Below are 19690 nucleotides of genomic sequence, written 5' to 3'. Positions count from 1 at the left end.
GACACCTTTCTTTCCGCTTGCCCCTCTGGGACCTTCCACCATGGGAAGGACATGCCCCAGTTCCTGGGGGTTCATTCAATTTGGGCTCCAGAATGAGGCATGAGGCATGAGGTATGATGCACGAGGCAGACCTGAACTTGATCCACAGGTGGATGCAGAACTACCCCAGCCACCTGTCAAAGCTGTGAGCAATAAATAAATGTGTATTTTCTTTGCCTCACAGATTGGGAATTGTTTGTCAGGCAGCTGCATCGTGGTAGAAGCTTGCTAATATGCCTGGTCTTTGGGTTCCTCTCTGTAATGTCACACTGTGCATGTTTTATGGTGGGGGTTGGGGGTATGGCCAAGCCTACCTGTTTGGGGTACCAGATGGCCTCCGAGATCATGTGAGGGAAATGCCACACGAAAGCAGGATCCCCCAAAACAGGGATGTGGGGCTTATCTGGATGGAAGAGCTGGCACTCAGGTGAATGTCAGGATTGGTTTAGCTCAGGGCTTCTCAACCTCAGTGATACTGACATTTTGTTGTGGGACCTGTCCTGGCCATAAAAGTTTAGAAGCATCCCTGGTGTTTGCCCACTAGATGCTGGTGACACTCCTCTCCCCGGTTTGTGACAACCAAAATGTCTCCAGACATTGCCAACGATCACTCCCTGTTGAGAACCCGGTTCAATTTTTCGGGAAGGTGAGAACAGAAAATGTTAACTAATGATATTATTTATGAAGCATTTTACTGAATTTGAGGCTCTTTGTTAAGTACTTTTAGGAATTAATCTAATTTGGAAGGTGTATTAAAACTAATATTAGTGTTAGTATTAGTATTGCCATCACAAAGTACCACAACCTGGGTGACTTAAATAACAGAAATTTATTTTCTCGTACTTCTGGAGGCTGGAAGTCTGAGGTCACCATGTCAGCAGGCTTGAGACCTCTCTGAGACCTCTCTCCTTGGCTTGAAGATGGTTATCTCCTCAGATGGTCTTTTCTGGGGCACGTGGGTGGCTCAGTTGATTAAATTTCCTGCTGTTTATCTCATCTCAGGTGTTGATCTCAGGGTTGTGAGTTCAAGCCCCATGTTGGGCTCCACGCTGGGCATGAAGTCTACTTAAAAAAAAAAAGGCTTTTCCTCTTTGTGTGCTGTCTGTACCCTAAACCCCTCTTTAAGGACGGTCATCATTTTGGGTTACCCTAACAACCCGATTTTAACTTAATTACCCCTTTAAGAACCAATTCTCTAAACACAGTCACATTTTGAGGTCCTGGCAGTCAGGAGTTCAAACATGAATGGAGGGGGGCACAATTCAGTCATAATACGAGGTCTATGAATGAGGAAACTCAGGACACAGAGGCGAAGTAACACTTGCTTTGGTAACACATTTACTGTGCAGAAGAGCCAAGTCCAACTCTAGAATCCATGCTTTTGGCCATACTCCATATTGCTTCCCCAAGAAATTAATCCCATGAGAGAGCCAGGAAGGGAGACACTACACAAGTATATGCAATGAGTTCTGTGTGTGTGTGTGTGTGTGTGTGTGTGTGTGTGTGTGTGTTAGGGTAGAAAAAAAGAATAGGCTTGTTCAGATGTGATGCTTGCTCCCCTTACGTCCCTGTGCATGAGAAGAACTTCCTCTAATAGTCACATTTAGTATTTCCCTGGTCACGTGAGGGAAGATACACAGATTGTAGGAAGTCCTCAGCCTCTGCAGGGCTGGTCTGGACACTCAATCCAGTCAGCGAAAATGTATTTCTGGACCCTGTGCTCTTTGGTGATTGAGCTAAAATGCCTTACAAATTTCTGTTAGTCTAGCAATTCCATTCCTTGGAATTTATCTTTAGGAAGGAAGCAAATATGTGAACAAAGATTTATGCGTAGGGTATTTGATTTTAGCTTGATTTGCAAGAGCAAACATTGGATAGATCTTGGATAAATAAATTACGGCATGTCCATATGGTGGAATGTTCAACTCATAGATGAATATTTTCTTCCAAGGGAAAAACCTTCATGATATATTATCCTTTGAAGAAAAAACATTTGGATACCATATAGAGTATGATCCGAATTTTTGAAATGGTATATCTCATCATCATACTGGACAAGAAGGTACTTGCAGGATGCAGTGGAAATGAATTGTATTCTTGGTCTCCTGCTGTCCTATCAAGCTCATCCTGGAGTTTTTATCTTGCACCCTGAGAAAACTGGGGCAAGGCCCAGGGCTTTCTTTGGTCACTCTTATCTAAGAAAAAGTCATCTAGTCACTGCTCTCAGAAAACCTGGTCTCCACTTAGTAATTAACGTGCCCACTCTAGTGTAAGAGCTCAAACTCTCCAATTTTCACCGCAGATGAAATTTTCTTCCCTTTTCTTCCTCAGCTGCATCAGGCTGGGTGGAGGGGAGAAGGGGTAGAGGGCTGTTGTGTCTCTTTCTCTTCACTGGGTGCTCTGCTCCTTTCCCCCATACTCTCGGGGCTTCTTCTGGTTCCCCCAGAATTGGGAAGAGGGAGAGAGAAAGAAAGGGGCAGGAAAAGACTCACTCGACTGGTGTTGTCCTAGCCACCTGGGTTTTCTCGAGCCTTCCTTCATGGGTCCTTTGCAGCCAGCCCCCTCCTGTTCCTGGTGGGCACCTGCAGTTTGCTTGACCAAGAGCTTGTGTCTCTTTTGATTGTTCCTGCGCTTCTCCCTCCCCTGCTGCCCCAGCACCTGGCTGCACACCTCCTGGGTCAGTTCTGGCTTGTGGAAACCTTCACACGTTCTTTGCCCTGACGACTTGGGGAAATAAAGCCACCCTCAACACAACTCCTTACTCCACCCTCAGTGCAGCTAGTCAGCCATAGTCACTAGCCCTTCGGATTCCTCAGCATGATCGGACACCAGTCTACTGAGTTCTGCACTTTCCAGGGAACATGCACCGAAGCCTCTAAGAGGTATCACTGAAGCCCCTGTGCCTTGGTTTTTGGTGGGAAGACAGAGCCCCCACAGGGAGTGTGTGAGCCTAGACACTGACAGCTCTCTCCCCAAATCCTTACCTAACCCCAACCCTTATCTTGCCTCTCCAACTTTAAGCTTCCACAGGTGGGTAGATTGGGCTTTTTTTTTTTTTTTTTTAAAGTAAACTCTACCCCAAATGTGGGGCTCAAACTCACGACCTCAAGATCAAGAATCTCATGCTTTACCATCCCAGCCAGCCAGGTGCCCCTGGATTGGCTTTTTAAAACCTGATTAAGTCAGGTTGTCTTACCCTAAGTCCTGGTGGTCTGACCTGTCATTGAGGTGGGAAGCAGTCAGCTCTTGTTTTGGAGTATCAGCTGATACTGAAGCAGAAAGAACCTGTTTTCAACATTCTGTTTTTCACAAACATAATAAAGAGGTAGACAGTATGCACATCGGTCTTGCAGAGGCATGTTGGGGAGAGAGGAGAGTGGGGCTCTGGATAGAATGATCTTTGGGTTCCCTTCCAATCCAGAGATTGTGTGGCAGGCTGGCAGGCAATACAAGAAAGTATCGATCATATTCACTGACTGTGATGTTGGAGAGACAAGCCACTTACAAAGCACGATAGCAGTAGACCATCAAAAATATTAATAGTGGGGCGCCTGGGTGGCTCAGTTGGTTGAACATCCCACTTCGGCTCAGGTCATGATCTCGCAGTTTGTGAGTTTGAGCCCCACGTTGGGTTCTGTGCTGACAGCTCAGAGCCTGGAGCCTGTTTAGGATTCTGTGTCTCCCTCTCTCTCTGTTCCTCTCCCGCTCGCACTCTGTCTCTCTGTCTCTCTCTCTCAAAAATAAGTAAAGATTTAAAAAAAGAGATGTTCTTGATAGTAATAAATATAATAACAGTAAGTGTGAATAATCAAGTGTTGAGTTGTATTGGACAAGCTTTTTGTCTCAGAGAGTGGAGATGATTCAGCTCACTGCTGCAGGGGGTGTCTGAGAGGAGGTAGATGGACAGTGAACTTGGCAGTCAGCAAGGGGAGACATGCCTCATTGAAGTCTCCGTGGCCTCTCTTTTCAGGCTTTGCACTTGCTTCGTCTCCCAAATGTCAGGAAGTCCCTCCCGATCCCTGAAACTGGAGGTCAACAGGTCATCTCTCATCACTATTGCATATTATCTACACTCCTGTTTCCCCTGGCACATGGTGAGTAACACACACACACACACACACACACACATATACCACGTTGTTGTTGTTGTTGTTGTTGCTGCTGCTGCTGTTGTTATGACTCTAGGCACTGAGTTAGTTGTTGGCTGAGTCAGCATTAGGGCTGGGTTTCTGGGTTTTGACTCCAGGGCTCTCTCACCCCCTCCTCCCAGGTGTTTCCAGAAGCCCGGAAAGCACTTTGCTGGGTATTCCGAAAGTGCTGGCATTCGCAGCCGGGATTGTGTGCCCAAATCCATCCTGTGTGTTTCCAAGTCAAAGTCTCCTGGAGGGGAGGTGCTCCCCAGAGACAAGGGCTGTAGCTACAGAGAGCTGCCGTCCCCACGTTGGTCCTGCTGAGGAGGGCTGGCACTACCGGTCCCAGCCACCCTCCCTTCTGTGTCTCTTCATTGAAGCGACCTGGGCTTGGTGCTGGCCATGGAGATGGACTCCAAGGAAGCCCTACTCTATGGGAGAAAGGTAAAGAAAGGCCTGGCCTCGGCCCGACTGCGCCCTGCTTCTCTGCCAACACCATGTACAAAACAGGCAGTTGTGTTGAATGACTGCATTTCGCAGTAGAGTCTGCTCAAACCCTCTTCTTGGACAGGATGGAAACCACGCCTCAGAGAGGGTAATGATGCCCGGGTCCGTGCATCTGTCTCAGCAATAGGTGTGGCCACCTTGAGGCCACGCAGAGCCACCGCACGGGCTAGCCAGAGAGATATCTGAATCTGCTCCAGCTTTGCAACGCTACCTCTCCCGGGGAGAGTTCCCTGCTCCTCAGGTTGAGTTAGATGCTCCTGCGTGTACCAATGCCACTGCACTCAGCCTTCCGCTGCGGGAGCCCGCCACCAAGCTGTGTCTTTGGAGGGCCAGAGCCAAGCTTTTATCATCCCATTGTGGGATGCCACACTGGCCTCCGAGCTGGCTTTTCTACAGGAAGTCAGACCCAGCTAGCTCTACCTGCTGACCACCCTTCTCTCCTCTTTCATCACAATGAGCCTCAGAAAGGTGAGCACTTTCTTCTGAAAACGCCATCCTGCGAACACCAGGAGGGCAGCCCTGCCAGGGGGTGGCCAGACTTTCTGGACAGTTTCCTAGTGCAAAGGAAAACTGAAAGAGGGTCTAGAACAGTGCTGACGGATAGAAAAATAATGTGAAAAAAGGGCAATGTTGAAATGAATGTTGATAATATATTTTTTTAACCCAAGATAGCCAAAATACCATTTTCACATGCAATCAATGTAAACCATCGTGAATGAGATAGTTGGCATTCTTTTTTTTTTCTTTTTTGTACGAAGCACTCAAAGTTTGACATGTATCTTATACTTACAGTACATCTCAATGTGGACACTCAATTTTCATTGAAAATACTTGATGTGTATTTCAATTTCATGAAATTTGCGGTTGAAAAAACAGATTTACCCACCTATGTAGTTGCAAACATACTTAAAGTTTTTCAGTAACTGAATTAAGTATCAGTTTGTAAATTTACATTAGTTTAAAGAAAGTAAAAACTCGGTTCCTAGTCACACCAGTCGCTCAAGTGTACTTTTCAACTCCGATGCAGGCTCTAGAAGGTGGGCTGGGAGGTGAGGGAAGAAGTGATTGGATCAGGGAAGAAAGCCCAGTGGCTCTCAAGGTTGGGGGAAGCCTCAACTCATCGCCTCTGCTTATCCAAATACACACTGCACTCAATGAAGTTTCCTTAAGACGTTAGGGGCTGAAGGCGGATGGCAGTCCTAGTGGGCGGCTCAGCGGACTTCCAGGACAGTCTGCAGCGGAATTTCATTTCTTTGCATTTTCATTGGTAGCAGGAAACTCAGTCGGCCATGTCTTGCTGGGGGACACGGACGACTGAAACTCTGGGGAGGGATTCCTAGGTCTAGGGACCACAGAGAAGAGCTGGGGGCTGAGGAGGCCCCCGGCGCTGAAGGAGGGAACAGTTCCTCCTCCTACCTGGAGCCAAAGGAATAGCAGTCCTGCCTGGCTGCAGAGGCCACAGTGTTTTTGGGTGGAGGCTGCCTTTCGTAGACTTGCCCTTCAAGTCCAGGAGGCAGTGGTCTGGGTCCGGTGGAGTGTGGCAGGCGGGGGCCAAAGAAAGGCTGGATCCTTTATGGGTTCTCAAGACTCAGAACACAGAGGTCCCTGACTTTGGAAGCATAGGATTGCGAGTGCAGAAATGAATCTTAGAAAACAAGGGTAAGAGGGGCACCCGGCTGGCTCAGTCCCTAGAGCATGCAACTCTTGATCTCAGCGTCGCGAGTTTGAGCCCCAAGTTGCTTGTAGAGCTTACTTAAAAAGAAATAAAAAGAAAACAAAAAGAAAAGGAGAACATGAGGGTAAGATGATTTAATAAAGTTCTGTGATTTCCAAACTCAAAACAACTTTGTATTTCTCTAGAGTTAGTTAGCCAACAATTATTTGTTAGGAATCCTGAAATACACATTTTAAAAAATGGCATACTAAGTCCCTTCAGTGAGTCTTCGAAAATATAAACTGGAAGCAATAATGTAATGGCCAAAAATTCAAGGTTCTACAATGGAAAGTAAAAGTTTTTTCTTCTTTCCTCGAATGTCTTTTAAAAACACTTTTTAAAAAACATTTATTAGTATTATCTTTTTTAGAGAAAGAGAGAGAGAGAGAGAGGCAGAGAGAAAAGGGAGACAGAGAATTCAAAGCAGGCTCCACACTGTCAGTGCGGGGGGGCTGGGGGGGGGTGGGGGGGGAGGGCCCAGCTGGGGCTCAAATTCACACCCCGGGAGATCATCACCTGAGCGGAAATCTGAGCCACCCAGGCATCCATCCCCCGTCCCCCAACCTTGAATGTCTTTTCATGATGTTCAAAATCATAAACCTGGCACATTCAGCAACATTGCTTTTTGAATTTGATAGCTTTAAACGTTATTTGTTTATTTATTTTTTATGTCCTTATTTTATTTTTTTGAAAGAGAGACAGAGTGTGAGTAGGGAAGGGGCAGAGAGAGAGGGAAACACAGAATCCGAAGCAGGCTTCAGGCTCCGAGCTGTCGGCGCAGAGCCTGACGTGGGCCTCGAACTCACGGACTGTGAGATCACGACCTGAGCCGAAGCCGGACGCCCAACCGACTGAGCCACCCAGGTGCCCCTAAACGTTATTTAATCCAGACATGCAACCAAACATTTAGAGAAGGGTCTCTGAGTTATTCTGGGTCCAGAGAACCCAGCGCAGTGGGGCAGACAGTGACATTGCTGTTGAGGGCCTGGGGACAGCGAGTGGGGTGCGAGTGCTTGGCGTCTGCTGTGACAGACGTGCCCCGGGAAAAGTAAGCTATGAGCTGGATTCTCTCTTCGGCAGGTGGGTTGAGTGACTCTGGGCCAGTTCAGTGGATATTCAGGCTAGTGGATGGGCATTACACCAGGATGACAAAAGTCTTCATTCTCAAGGAGTCTGCATCTGGGGGAAGACAGAAGGGTAAACCGCTAACCAAAATGTAATGCACAGCATGATGCTAGTTGATGGCAGATTTCCTTGGGGTCCAAAGGAGGGGTCCGCAAAGAACAGCCTGTGGGCCAAATCCAGCCCACAGACTATTTTTGTAAATGAAATTGTATTGGCCCCACAGCAGGCCTGTTTGTTTGTGTGATGTCTGAGGCTGCTTTCGCCCCCTAATGGCAGAGTTGAGTAGTTGCAGAGAGCGAGTGGCCATCAAAGTCTAAAATACTATCTGGCCCTTTAGAGAAAAAGTTTTCTGGCCCCTGTTCTAAAGGAAGGAACAGCTATTTTCAATAGAGAAGCACACGGGAGTGGCTTCTGGGAATAAAGAGTTGAAGAAAGGCAGTTCGGGACACAGGCAGCAGTGGGGGGCAAAGGCCTGGTGTCCTGATTCCAGGACAGAGTAGCAGGCCAGGCTCCCAGCCTGGGCTCCTCACGCCTCTCCTCACTTCTGAACGGAAAGGAATTGAATCAATTTTTCCACACCTTGTAGAAGAGGAACAGAGAGAGGATGAGTGAGCCAAAGTCTGTAAATGCTTTGAGAATAATGTGAAAAAAACATCCATTAATCAAAATACGTTATTTCTATTTTATTGTTAAATGGTTGCTCATTTTCTTTTTTTCTTTGCGAGCCCTGACTGCCCGTTTCCTTCTTCCTGTTGTTCTGCCTTGAAAAACCAGACCAAACCAAATCAAAGACTAGGCATTACCACCACAGACCACAAATGTGTTTATTTTAAGAAACATATTTTCATTCTTTTTCAAATAGGCTCACAGGATCCAAACAGGTACAAGTAGGTTTAGATAGATTCCACAAGGTCCAGAATTCAAAAGGTGTAAAGGCTGGGAAAAGAAATGCCTCCCTCCTGTTTTTGAGGCTCCCTGTCCTTCACTTTGGAGGCAGCTAATGGCACCAATCTCTTGCACTATATGTCCTTCTCGAGATACTTTAGGCAGGAACAAATATTTATTCATATATTATTTTTTCTTCCTTTAACACAAATGATTACCTCCTATATATGTCATTTTGCAATTCCCCCTGCCCCTTGGTAATGCCTTTTGGAAAGTGTTTTATATCAGTACACATACAGAACTCCCCCCATTCTCTTCTTTGTGGTATAGTGTCCCATCACATAGAAATTAGATGTCCCATATTGTATTTAAGCATTATAGTGGCAAATAGGGCTGTTGCTGTCACCTCTTTGTTACTAGCAATGCCCTGGGTAGCATTGCAGCCCTCAGGGAACAGGGTCAATAGCAGTGCCTAGGTAGACGTTCATCACACTGTTGGCTTTAAAGATGGCCGCCTCCTGAATCTTCTACAGGCCAAGCAAAGGGGGAGGGACTTTGCATTCCAGCCATCATGCTTGTAGGGTCCTTCTGCCTGCTTTGACTGTCTGTGGGGTTAACCTTGTCCCCGTGATTGCCCTTCGTCAGGCTACTGTGGGAAAAGCATTTATTATAACTGTATATTGAAGGCAAGATTATTCGGATATAGTTGGATCAGGTGGTGGTGGTGGTGGCATTTGGCAGGCATATTAACCGCGGCTTTTTTAGAAAGTTATGAATACCTACCTCAAACTCGCTTAAGGAAAAAGGAGGATTTGTGGCAAACGTTTAGGCAAACGTGGTGACTGGGGAGTCGTGACAGACACCGCCAGCTGCCTACCCAATGTACGTTCTCTCTATCATCTCAGTGCACCCAACTGAAAGCATTCAGCTCTTCAGGCTCCCTTGCAGCTAGGGGTGTTCATGTGACCCTTTTCTTTTCATTTTTTAATTTAACTTTTTATTTTTAAGATATAATTTATTGTCAGGTTAGCTAACATACAGTGTATACAGTGTGCTCATGGTTTTGGGGGTAGATTCCTGTGATTCGTCGCTTGCATACAACACGCGGTGCTCATCTCAACAAGTGCCCTCCTCAAGGCCCGTCACCCATTTTCCCCTCTACCCTACCCATCTCCCGTCAACCCTCAGTTTGTTCTCTGTATTTTAAGCAGATATGTACAGGTGGCACTTCTGGGAATCCTGACACTTAGCTGGCATATGAGGCTCGTCCTTTTTGCCTGGAATGTGGATATGACACCCAGAGATGCAGGAATCATCTTGGCAGATGAGAAGGATGGCCAGGTGATGAGGACAGTGGAGTAAAATGGCAGGAGAGGCCAGGGTCTCTGCTGTCACCACGGAGCCTGCAAACTGGATCTTTCTTGCCAGCCTTTCAGTCAGGTGTCACCTGAGAAAAATAAATTCCTCTTTGGTTAAGTCTTGGAGCTGGGCTCTTATTACAAGCAGTTAAACACAGGTCGGGTCTGATTTAGCGTACCTTGATTCTGGGATTTCATAGTGTTGGGTTTCTCTGTCTTCTCTCTAGTTCATTCTTTCAGAATCCTTAATGGGACAAGGGACATGGCACCAGCAGCTCTGGAATCCAATCTGACAGTTTCTAATCCAGGAGGAAGAGGGAGCTACCCCTTTGTTGCCAAAAGGGAAGGGAAAAATCCAGGGGAGAAATGTGATTGGTTTGGAGGAGACTTGATAACTCAATGACAATGGACAACAGGATGAAGTCATATGATTGGCCAGGTCTGTGCCACCTAAGCTCACCTGGAAAAGAGAATGAGAAGCAGTTTCCAAAGGAGAAGAGGGTGGAAAGGTGGGGCAGCAGGTGAAAACAACAGATGGCTCTCTAGCAGGCACTGAAGGTTTAGGCAAGGGGAAAGGAGAGAGAGGCATTTTCAGGGAGATAGTCCCCTCTGCCAGGAAGCCTTGCCTGATGGTCTGATTTAGTCACTCCTCTCTCCACCCCATTGACTCCCTTGCTTATTCTCACTGAGCCTCTGGCTCCTCAAAAGTGGACACTTCATTTTACTGATCCTGTATCCCTCCCATCACTACTGTGTCGTGTCCACTCAGTGTGTGGATGAATGAATGAAGGGACTGCAGGAACAAAAATGTAGAGGAGGGAAGTCACCTCTTGTTTGCTTGGAATCTTGGGTCTGTGATTATAAAAAACAGTAAATCCTAAGGTGGGTTAGAGCTAGATTGTAGGGTCACCTTGAAAGTTAGGCTAAGGAGTTCAGGCTTGTTTTATGGTAATAGGGAGCCATTGAAAGCCGTTGAGCCAGGGAGTGGCATGATTCGAGTTGCTGTGTCCTGAGTCTAGATCCTTTGACCCCTGGCCACTGTCTGTCTTTATTTTCCATTCTTTGGCTTCTCCATGATTCTTCTTGGCCTGGCTCTTCATCTATCTCAGCTACTTTGGTCCATGTTACCCACCGTTGCTTCTCTCCTGCCTCACCTCTTTCACCAGTCAGTTCTGGGCTGATTCTGGTCTTCCCTGTGCAGGTGGAGAGGATGGTTTTCCCTGACTGGTACCAACTGGGTGTCCCTCTAAAGAAGATTCCACCTGAGCAGCTCTTGTCTGCCCTCTTCTGGGCACTAGTGGGTACAGCTACCTGCTCTTTGGAACTGGATATAAACTAGTCTCAGCCTCATGATGTGCTGTGGGTTGTCTTCTAATATCTGCCCCTAGGTCTCCCTTAATTACTTAACAAATCAAAGCAGAAGTTGTTGTTATTTTTTTTTTTGAGTGACAACCATATGTGTAGGTTTGTCTGGTAACAGCTACATATAGAAAATGCTTCTGACTTCCCACTGTTCTATATATTTTTCATTGTAGGCTCCAAGTGCTGCATAAATGGCAGAACATTAATTTTTGCTAATTTGCATGCTATTTTATTAATTTGTCTGAATGGAGGTCACTTTAGTTTATTTCAACATTGAAGAGGTAATGCATTTGAACTTTATAAAAATGCAAGCCTTACATTTTTATGTTCCCTTGGAGAATAGTCTTCCCAATAAATCATACCCTGGTGCTTTAATCCAAGTACACAGGTCCATGAACATATTTTCATTGTTCACAATAGAATTGAGGCAATGTCCTAATTAATGATTTTTATAAGAGGTAATTTCTGTTTGCGGGGAATTCGGGCCTATAACATGGATCAGAAACCATCTCTGGGGTTTTTTGATCTCATGAAATGACGGATACACTTCCTAGCAGAATACTGGATTGGATTTTTGTCCTCACTGTGGTGATGGAATTATTTTTTTCTGAATATGTGGCTTTGCTTAGGCTAAAGGCTAAAATTTGCCTTCACAGTTTAGTTAGTGGATTCATTCAAATGCCTTGGCTCTAGACCCTGCAATTTCTGCACAGTTCCCAGACCACATCTTGCTCTCCTGGACCCACATTTTGAATTACTCCTTCCCCCTGTCCATTCAAGTCCAGCCCATCCCTCAAGATCTACTTTTAATCTTTCCTCTGAGATTCCTTCCCTGCATCATAAACAATAACACATCTTGTAAACAATAACACATCTATAGTTTCTGGTATATATTTAACAAAGGTCATGCATTATCTTGTGACATCTTTTTGCTTTTTAATGAAACATTATTTATAAATTTGTATTGTCATTTAACTTTACAGAAGTTTATGTCCTGTGTCATTCCCTGAATAATAAAATCTTCAGTGCCAGAAACTCTATCATTCACTAGGTTGTTTACCCCACAGAATGTTGACTATCCATTGCTACATATTCAATAGTTGAGCAGCAAGTGCTGTTGATTGATGGGTTGTTTTATCATTTGCCTATCCTAGCTCTAATTAGTATACTTTCCTGAGAACTATTTACAACAGACAGATTGGCCCAGGCCATCATTAACACTTCCCTGAAATATTTTCATGCATTTAGATGCTTTGCAAAATGTATTGCCCAAATGGTGCTATGTGTCTATGTGTGCACATAACAAAGGGAAGCCAAATTAAAACCATCCTTTTAATTCACTGTTGATGCATGATCATTTTAAAATGTAGTTTTCATTTTCATCAAAGTTATGCACTTACATAATTTTAGGAGTTGTCTTAGTTTGCTTGGGCTACCATAACAAAATACCATAGTCTGGGTGGTTTAAACAACAGACATTTATTTCTCACAGTTGTGGAGGCTGAGAAGTTCAAGATCATGGTGCCAGAAGATTTGGTTCCTGATGATGGCTCCTTTCTGGCTTCACTTCTCTCTGTGTCCTCACATGGTGAGAGAGAGAGAGAGAGAGAGAGAGAGAGAGAGAGAGAGAGAGAGAAAGAGAGAAAGAGAGAGAGAGAGAGAAAGATCTAGTTTTTCTTCTTTAAATGAGGACACTGATCCCATCATGGAGACCCTCCCACTCATGGCCTCATCCAAACCATTGCTTTCCAAAGGCCCCACCTCCAAATACTATCACATTTGAGATTAGGGCTTCGACACATCAATTTGGGGGGACACATCCAGTCCATAGCAGGGGCCAAATAATTTCACAAGGCACTCTAAAATGAAGTAGCTCCTCCTTGCTCTACCATTTCCCTGCTTTCTAGAATCAACATGTTTAATGATTTTAATTGCTTACTTTGATATTATCTCCTTATCTCTATACTATGATTACAATACTACACTCTTTTTTCTTTTTCAGCTTCAGGCAGTATCTATTAGCTTCCCACTATGACAGCTCTCTTTTACCACCCCTGCCCTGCTCTACCGTGTATAATTCTTGACTTCCCACCTTCCCATTATCTCACTATTATTACTTCACAATTTTTCTTAGGTTAATATTAGTGTGTATATCATCCATCTACATAAACACGCTTCACAGCTGGACATAATTTTTGTTTTCTTGTATGACCGTTAGGTTTTTCTGGAGTTAACAGTTACATTGTTTTTTTTGTTTTTTTTTTTTCCACCTTTGCTTTGTTTTCTAACACCAAGTCATCCCAAACTCTCTCCTTAATTGTTTAAATCTCCTTTTGGTACTTTCACTCACATCAGGTATTCTATTCCTACAAGGCCATCTGTTTGGTCTTCTCTCCTGTGCTCTTCTAAGCTGTTCCGATCTGGACTGTTTTCTTTCTAGGTTCAGTGTGCAGCTGTTCTTCTTGGATCTCCCTTCATCTTTATCCCTGAGATTCCTTTGGCTCTTTCTTGGATGCTTATATTTCCCAGATGCCATATCTTCCCCTCTCTTGGTTTACTTTCTCATTTTGGATGAACTTCCCAATATTTTCTTGAGATTGGGTACATGGGAGGTAAATGTTTTGAGACCTATCATGTCTGAAGTGTTTGTATTTCACCCAAACACTGAATTGATAACTTTTTTGGATGTGGAATTCTAAGCTAGAAATGATTTTTTCTATAGAACTCTGAAGTCATTGCTACATTAGTTTTTTGCTTCTAGCGTGGTTACTGAGAAATCCATAGTTATTCTGATTTTTTGAGTGACACTTTTTACTTTTTTGGAAACCTTTAAAATTGTTACTTTGTCCCTATTGTTCTGGAAACTTATGATGATAAGTTTTAGTATGGACTTGTTTTTATCTATTATTCTGGGTATCTAACATGGCCTTTCTAACTGGAAACTCATGCCCTCTAGTTTTGGGAAATTTCTTGAATTATTTTTGTTGCATTGTCCTTTCTTCTATTTTCCATATTCTCTTTTTCTGAAACTTTACTTACTTATTCAGAGGATGGACTCTTAGACTGATTTTTAAAGTTTCTTCTCCACCATATTTTCCATCCCTTTGACTTTTCACTCTACTTTCCAATAAATTTTCGTAACTATATCTTCTGATCCCTCTGCTGAAATTTTCATTCTATTTAACTGAATTTCTAAGAAGTCTCTTTTGGTCTATAATTGTTTTATTTTTGATAGAATTGTTTTTATAATACTATAACTTCTACTTCTCTGAGGATGTTAATGATAATTTCCTCTCAATTTGTTATCTTCCTCCATAGGTTTATATAAGTTTCTTTATCCCACCCCCCTCCCACACACCGCCAATAATTTGACCTCTAGTTTTCAGGTTAGAGAATTTCCTTGGGGGTCTGGTGATCACTGGCTTATGCTCACATTTTAAAATAGGACGCTTAAAAGCTAACCGGAAGCTCTGTGTGTGTGGGTGGAACTTGTTAATCATGGACTTCATTAGAATGAATTGTAAAGGGTAAGGTGGTTTGGTTGGTTTGATTCTTCAGGAGAATTTTCCTGTCAGCCCATCTGTTTTTGCTTTTGTTTTTGTTTTTTTTTTCTTCTTGGAGTAGATATATTTTATTTAAGCAACATCAGGAAAGGAAATGTACTAGTCAAGGTTCTCCAGAGAAACAGAACCAACAGGATCTCTTTCTCTATATGTGTATCATATATATGTATGTTTATGTATTTATTATAAGAATCAGCTCATGTGATTTTAGAGGCTGGGAAATCCCACAATTTTCTCTCCACAAGTTGGAGACTGAGGAGAGCCTGTGGTGTAACTCAGTCTCAGTCTGAAGGACTGAGACTCAACCGAACCAATTGTGTAAATCCCAGTTGAAGGGTAGAAGACCAATGTTCCAGCTCAATAGTCAAGCAGAGGATGGCAAATTCTCCTTTCTTCTACCTTTTTTGTTCTAGTCAGCCTCTCAATCAATTGGATGAGACCCACCTATACTGGGGAAAACAATCTATCTGTTTTACTTAGTCTATTGATTCAAATGCGAATCCAGGGGAATGCCTGAGTGGCTCAGTCGGTTAAGCATCTCTTGGTTTTGGCTTAGGTCATGATCTCATGGATTCATGGGTTTGAGCCCTGCATCAGACTCTGTGCTGGCAATGTGGAGCCTGCTTGGGATTCTCTCCCTCCCCATCTTTCTCTGCCCCTCCCCTACTTGTGTTGTCTGTCTCTCTCAAAATAAATAAATAAACTTTAAAAAATGCTAATCCAGGAACATCTTCACAGACACGCTCAGAAATGTTAGCCAAATATCTGAGCATCCTGTGATCTAGTCAAGTTGACACATGATCATCTCAGCCAGTGTGAACTGAGAGAAGTGAGCAAGAAGCAGGTTGGCAAGAGATGCTGTCAGATGGGCTGGGACTCGGCCACAAAGGGGCTTAGGGAACAAGATGAGAATAATAAACAACTTTATTCTAAGTTGAATGAGAAGCCTTTGGAGGACTTTGAGAAGGGAAATGACATGAGCTGATTTACTCTTTCACAATGGCTTCTGTCTACTATGTGGATAATTTACTGGGCAGGTAGCAGGGGAGGGCCAGGACATAGAACTATGGAGTCAAGCTGATAACTGTATGAGTCAGAATGGGCTGAGTTATGCTATGGCAAAAATGTTTCATGTTTTGCCGCTCTTCCACACATCATCTCCGCTATCTGGAACATTGCTGGTCTTATATCTGAGACAAAAGAGGTCACGGTGAATCACATGCTAACTATGAGCTCTTTTGCCTGACAATGACACACATCACTTCCCTTACATTTCATTGACCAAATCAGGTCATGTGGCTAAGCCTGACATCAGTGGAGTGGGGAAGTATAATCCTCCACCATGAGGAGTGGTGAATGCTTGGAAACCGTGGAACTGTCTACCACAGGAGGCTATTGCAATAATCAATGCAAAAATGAAGCTAGCAAAAATAGTAGCAGTCCAGGATGTAAAAAGAACTCATATTTGGGACAGAGTTGGGAGGACTCGCTAGTTCAGTAAATATGAAGCATGAAAGAAAGAAGAGTTAAGAAATATTCCAGGGTTTTGGTCTGAACACCTTGGTGTCATTTGCTGAGTTGGAGAAGACTAAAAGAGGGGTAGCTTTAAGAGGAAAAATTAGGAATTCCATTTTGGAGACATTGGATTTGAGGTTCCCAATAAGAAAAATGTCAAGGTTGAAGTTAAAATTTGGGAGTCACCAACATATAGGCTGCCTTTGATGCCACAGGACTGGAGAATATCACACAGAGGAAACCAGAAGGCTGGGATTGAGCTGGAGGGAGTGCCAACATGTAAAGGTCAGGAAGAAGGGGAGAGCCCAGCAAAAGACAGGGAATATCCAAATTGGGAGGAGGGAAAGAAAACATGTGGGATGGCCCAAAAGCCAAGGGGAAAGAGTGTTTCACAAAGAGAAGAATCGATGGTGTCACTGCTACTGAGATACTAAGATGAGAATTAAAATCCATTGTTGGATTTGGCCAGATGCACACACTGGTGACTTTGACATGTCATTGGAGACCTGGGGGTGAAAGCTGTATTGGAATGGGTGGGGAAGAGTACACTTGTCCTTCTGATTCAAAGTCTAGCTCCTCCATTGGTTTACTACATAGAATGGAAGGTTCTCATGTACAGAATGGAGTTGTCTAAAATGTCAGGGAATTAAAGAATTTGTACCTTATTCTTTGAGTCACTTAGCATGGAGAAACAACTCCCTAAAAACTTTAATACAACCACCTGAACATAACTGGTTCACTGCCTTTTCTTCTGTGAGTATGTGGAAGAAATGTTTGTAGAAATCTCTCTGTTTCTCTCCATCCAGGCTCCAGGCCAAGTCTTCATAAATGATGGGGCACGTTATAAATGATAGTCCCCTTCACCATGGAGACACAAGGCGTGGGGGGTGGGCAGAGAAGTAGGATTGGAAAAAACAGAAGCATCTTGTTTACTGTCCTGCATCAAGTACAGGAAATAAAACCTGCTTCCAAGAGCAATACATTGAATTAAATGAGGTAATTTTGCTTCTGAACAATACTCCAAGGGGCATTCCAAAGTAATAAACCCGAAAGCAAAAACTATGAAACCAAGGGAGAAAAAGGGGGATATGCACAGGAAAAGGAAGTGTGCACATGTTACCACATGCATTTTTGTTCAGTCTGTGGGGCATGCCTGCTGAAAACTGTTTCTGGTTGTGCATGAAATTCACCACGGACACATGGGAGGACCAGATGTCACTTCTGTGCCTTGGCCTCAGGTACTGATACATCCAAAGCAAGCCAGGTTGGTAAGGCCAGGAAAGCAAGGCTGGGGGGTATTTTCTATAAACTTGAAACACTTCCAACATTTTCCGAAGTTGGTTGTGATGCTTACCTCTTATGATTGTGTGCTCCCAGTCAAGGGCAGTCTTCCAAATATTTAATATCTGGTAAAGAATAAACCTTGACTAATTGGAACAAACACCAGACAAATCAGAATAGAGGCTGTCTGTACCCAACATTTTAGCTGAATACTTGGCTAGTTCTCCGTGTTTAGTGAAAAGAACAGGGGCCCTGTATCTGGTCAAAGCTGAGTTAGATCTTTGTTGTTTCTTAGAATCCCTTGTAGCTCCCTGTCTTTGAGCAAGTTCAAGCTTTGCTAAGGCTGATTTTCCTTGTATGTGAAAAAAAGAGAAGATGATTTCCTTGTGTGGTTATTTTCAAAATGAAATGAAATGCGTTTCAATGGTCTTTTGCTATCTATCCCATCATCCAAAAACCGAGGGGCTTAAACCAACAATGATTTATTATTTCTCATGACTGGTGGGTCAAGAATCCAGGCAGGGCTTGGCTCGGAGGGCCTTCTGCTCCACGTGGTGTGGGCTGGGGGCTGCTCACTCAGCTGCATCCATCTGGCACCTGGGTGGGGCTGGAAGGTCTAGGAAGGCCTCACACACACATACATGACTGGCTCCTCTACCTGGCCTCTTTCTTCCCACAAAGGAAGCTCCCTCTCATCTAGGGAGCTGAGCTTCTCTAAAGGTGATAGTTGGCTTCTCAGGGCCAAAGAGGAAGCTGTCTTGGTATTTTTTAATTTAACCCCAGAACTGGAAGGCATTGCTTCTGCCATACTCTACAGGACAAGGAAAATCATGAAACTGGGCAAGATTCAAGGGGGAGGGAGGTTGACCCCACCTCTTTGTGGGGAGTACATCATGTGTGCACACAGAGGCAAGGAATTACTGGTGATCATCATTGGAAGCTCTCAGCCTCAAGATGAATTATGTGAAGGGACCTACTGCAGAGTTTAAAGCCCCCTGCTTGAAATCCCTCATGGGTCCCCAAGGTTTCAGGCTACTCCCTAGCATGGCATTCAAGGCCTTTGCTGGCCTGCCCCTGCCTATCTGGCTAGCCTCATTTCGCAGAACTCCATTCCTTACAGCCCCTGCGCTGGCTGCACAAACCTCTTGCCATAATTTCTTCCACTTTCATGTCTGTATAGGCTGCTCTCTGAGTGAAAATCCTCCCCGCCCAACTCCGGTCTAACTCCTGACTCTACTTCAAAACTCTGTTAAGTGATGCCTCGTCTGGGATGCCCTTCCACCTCCCTATCTCAGCCTCAGTGTAGGGAAGAAAGGTGGCAGATGAGGGACAGAGAAACAGGCATGGGAGGGTTTGCTAGAAACTCCAGATGGCTTTTTCGTCTTCTCATAGCAGAAGCAACTCTTGTCCAGAGTGTGCTCTTGGAGAGCACAGCCTTTCAGAGAAGCCCACCCTCGTCATGGCACCTGGTGTGCGTGGAAAACAACAGGGGGCAGTGTCTCCACAGATGACTGGGGTCTGCAGCCCTGGTTCTCTGTGGCCTGTGAATAGGGCAAAGGGAGTAACTGAGAGATTTGCTAGCTCTCAGGTAGCCTCTGGAAAGCACAATGGGTGGAATTGTGGCCCCCGGAAGATATGTCCAAGCCCTAGCCTTTGTGTCTGTGAATGGGACCTCATTTGGAAACAGCGTCTTTGCAGATATAATCAAGTTAAAGATGTAGAGATTAGATCATATTGGATTTAGGGTGGGCCAGTGATTGGTGTTCTTGTAAGAGAAAGCAGAGGGAGGTTTGAGACAAATAGAGAAGTCCACTTGAGAAGGGAGGGAGAGATGGAGGGATGCAGTCACAGGCCCAGGAGGCCATTGGTACCTGAAGCTAAAAGAGGCAAGGAAGGATTCCTCCCTCTGAGCCTAGAGCTTTGGAAGGAGTGTGGTCCTTGATTTCAGACTTCTGGCGTCTAGAACTATGAGAGCATAAACCTCATTGTTTGAAGCCACCTGGTTTGCCCTAGGAAACTAACAGGGCAGGGGAGAAGTGGAGCCTGAAAAAACTGTGGGCCCAGCAGAGGCCTGGATTCAGGACCAATGACCTAGAGACTTCTCAACTGGAGGCAAAGGGCCATGATCACAGACTTCAGGACATTGTGGCAGCTTAATGCCTCAAAGGATGGTCAGGGACTCCTGTGCCCGAGGACATATCTATGCTGGGC

The sequence above is a fragment of the Panthera pardus genome, unplaced genomic scaffold (assembly GCF_024362965.1).
Source record: "Panthera pardus isolate Hobbes unplaced genomic scaffold, ASM2436296v1 HiC_scaffold_7, whole genome shotgun sequence".
In the NCBI taxonomy this organism is placed as follows: Eukaryota; Metazoa; Chordata; class Mammalia; order Carnivora; family Felidae; genus Panthera; species Panthera pardus.
This window is presented reverse-complemented; position numbering follows the sequence as displayed.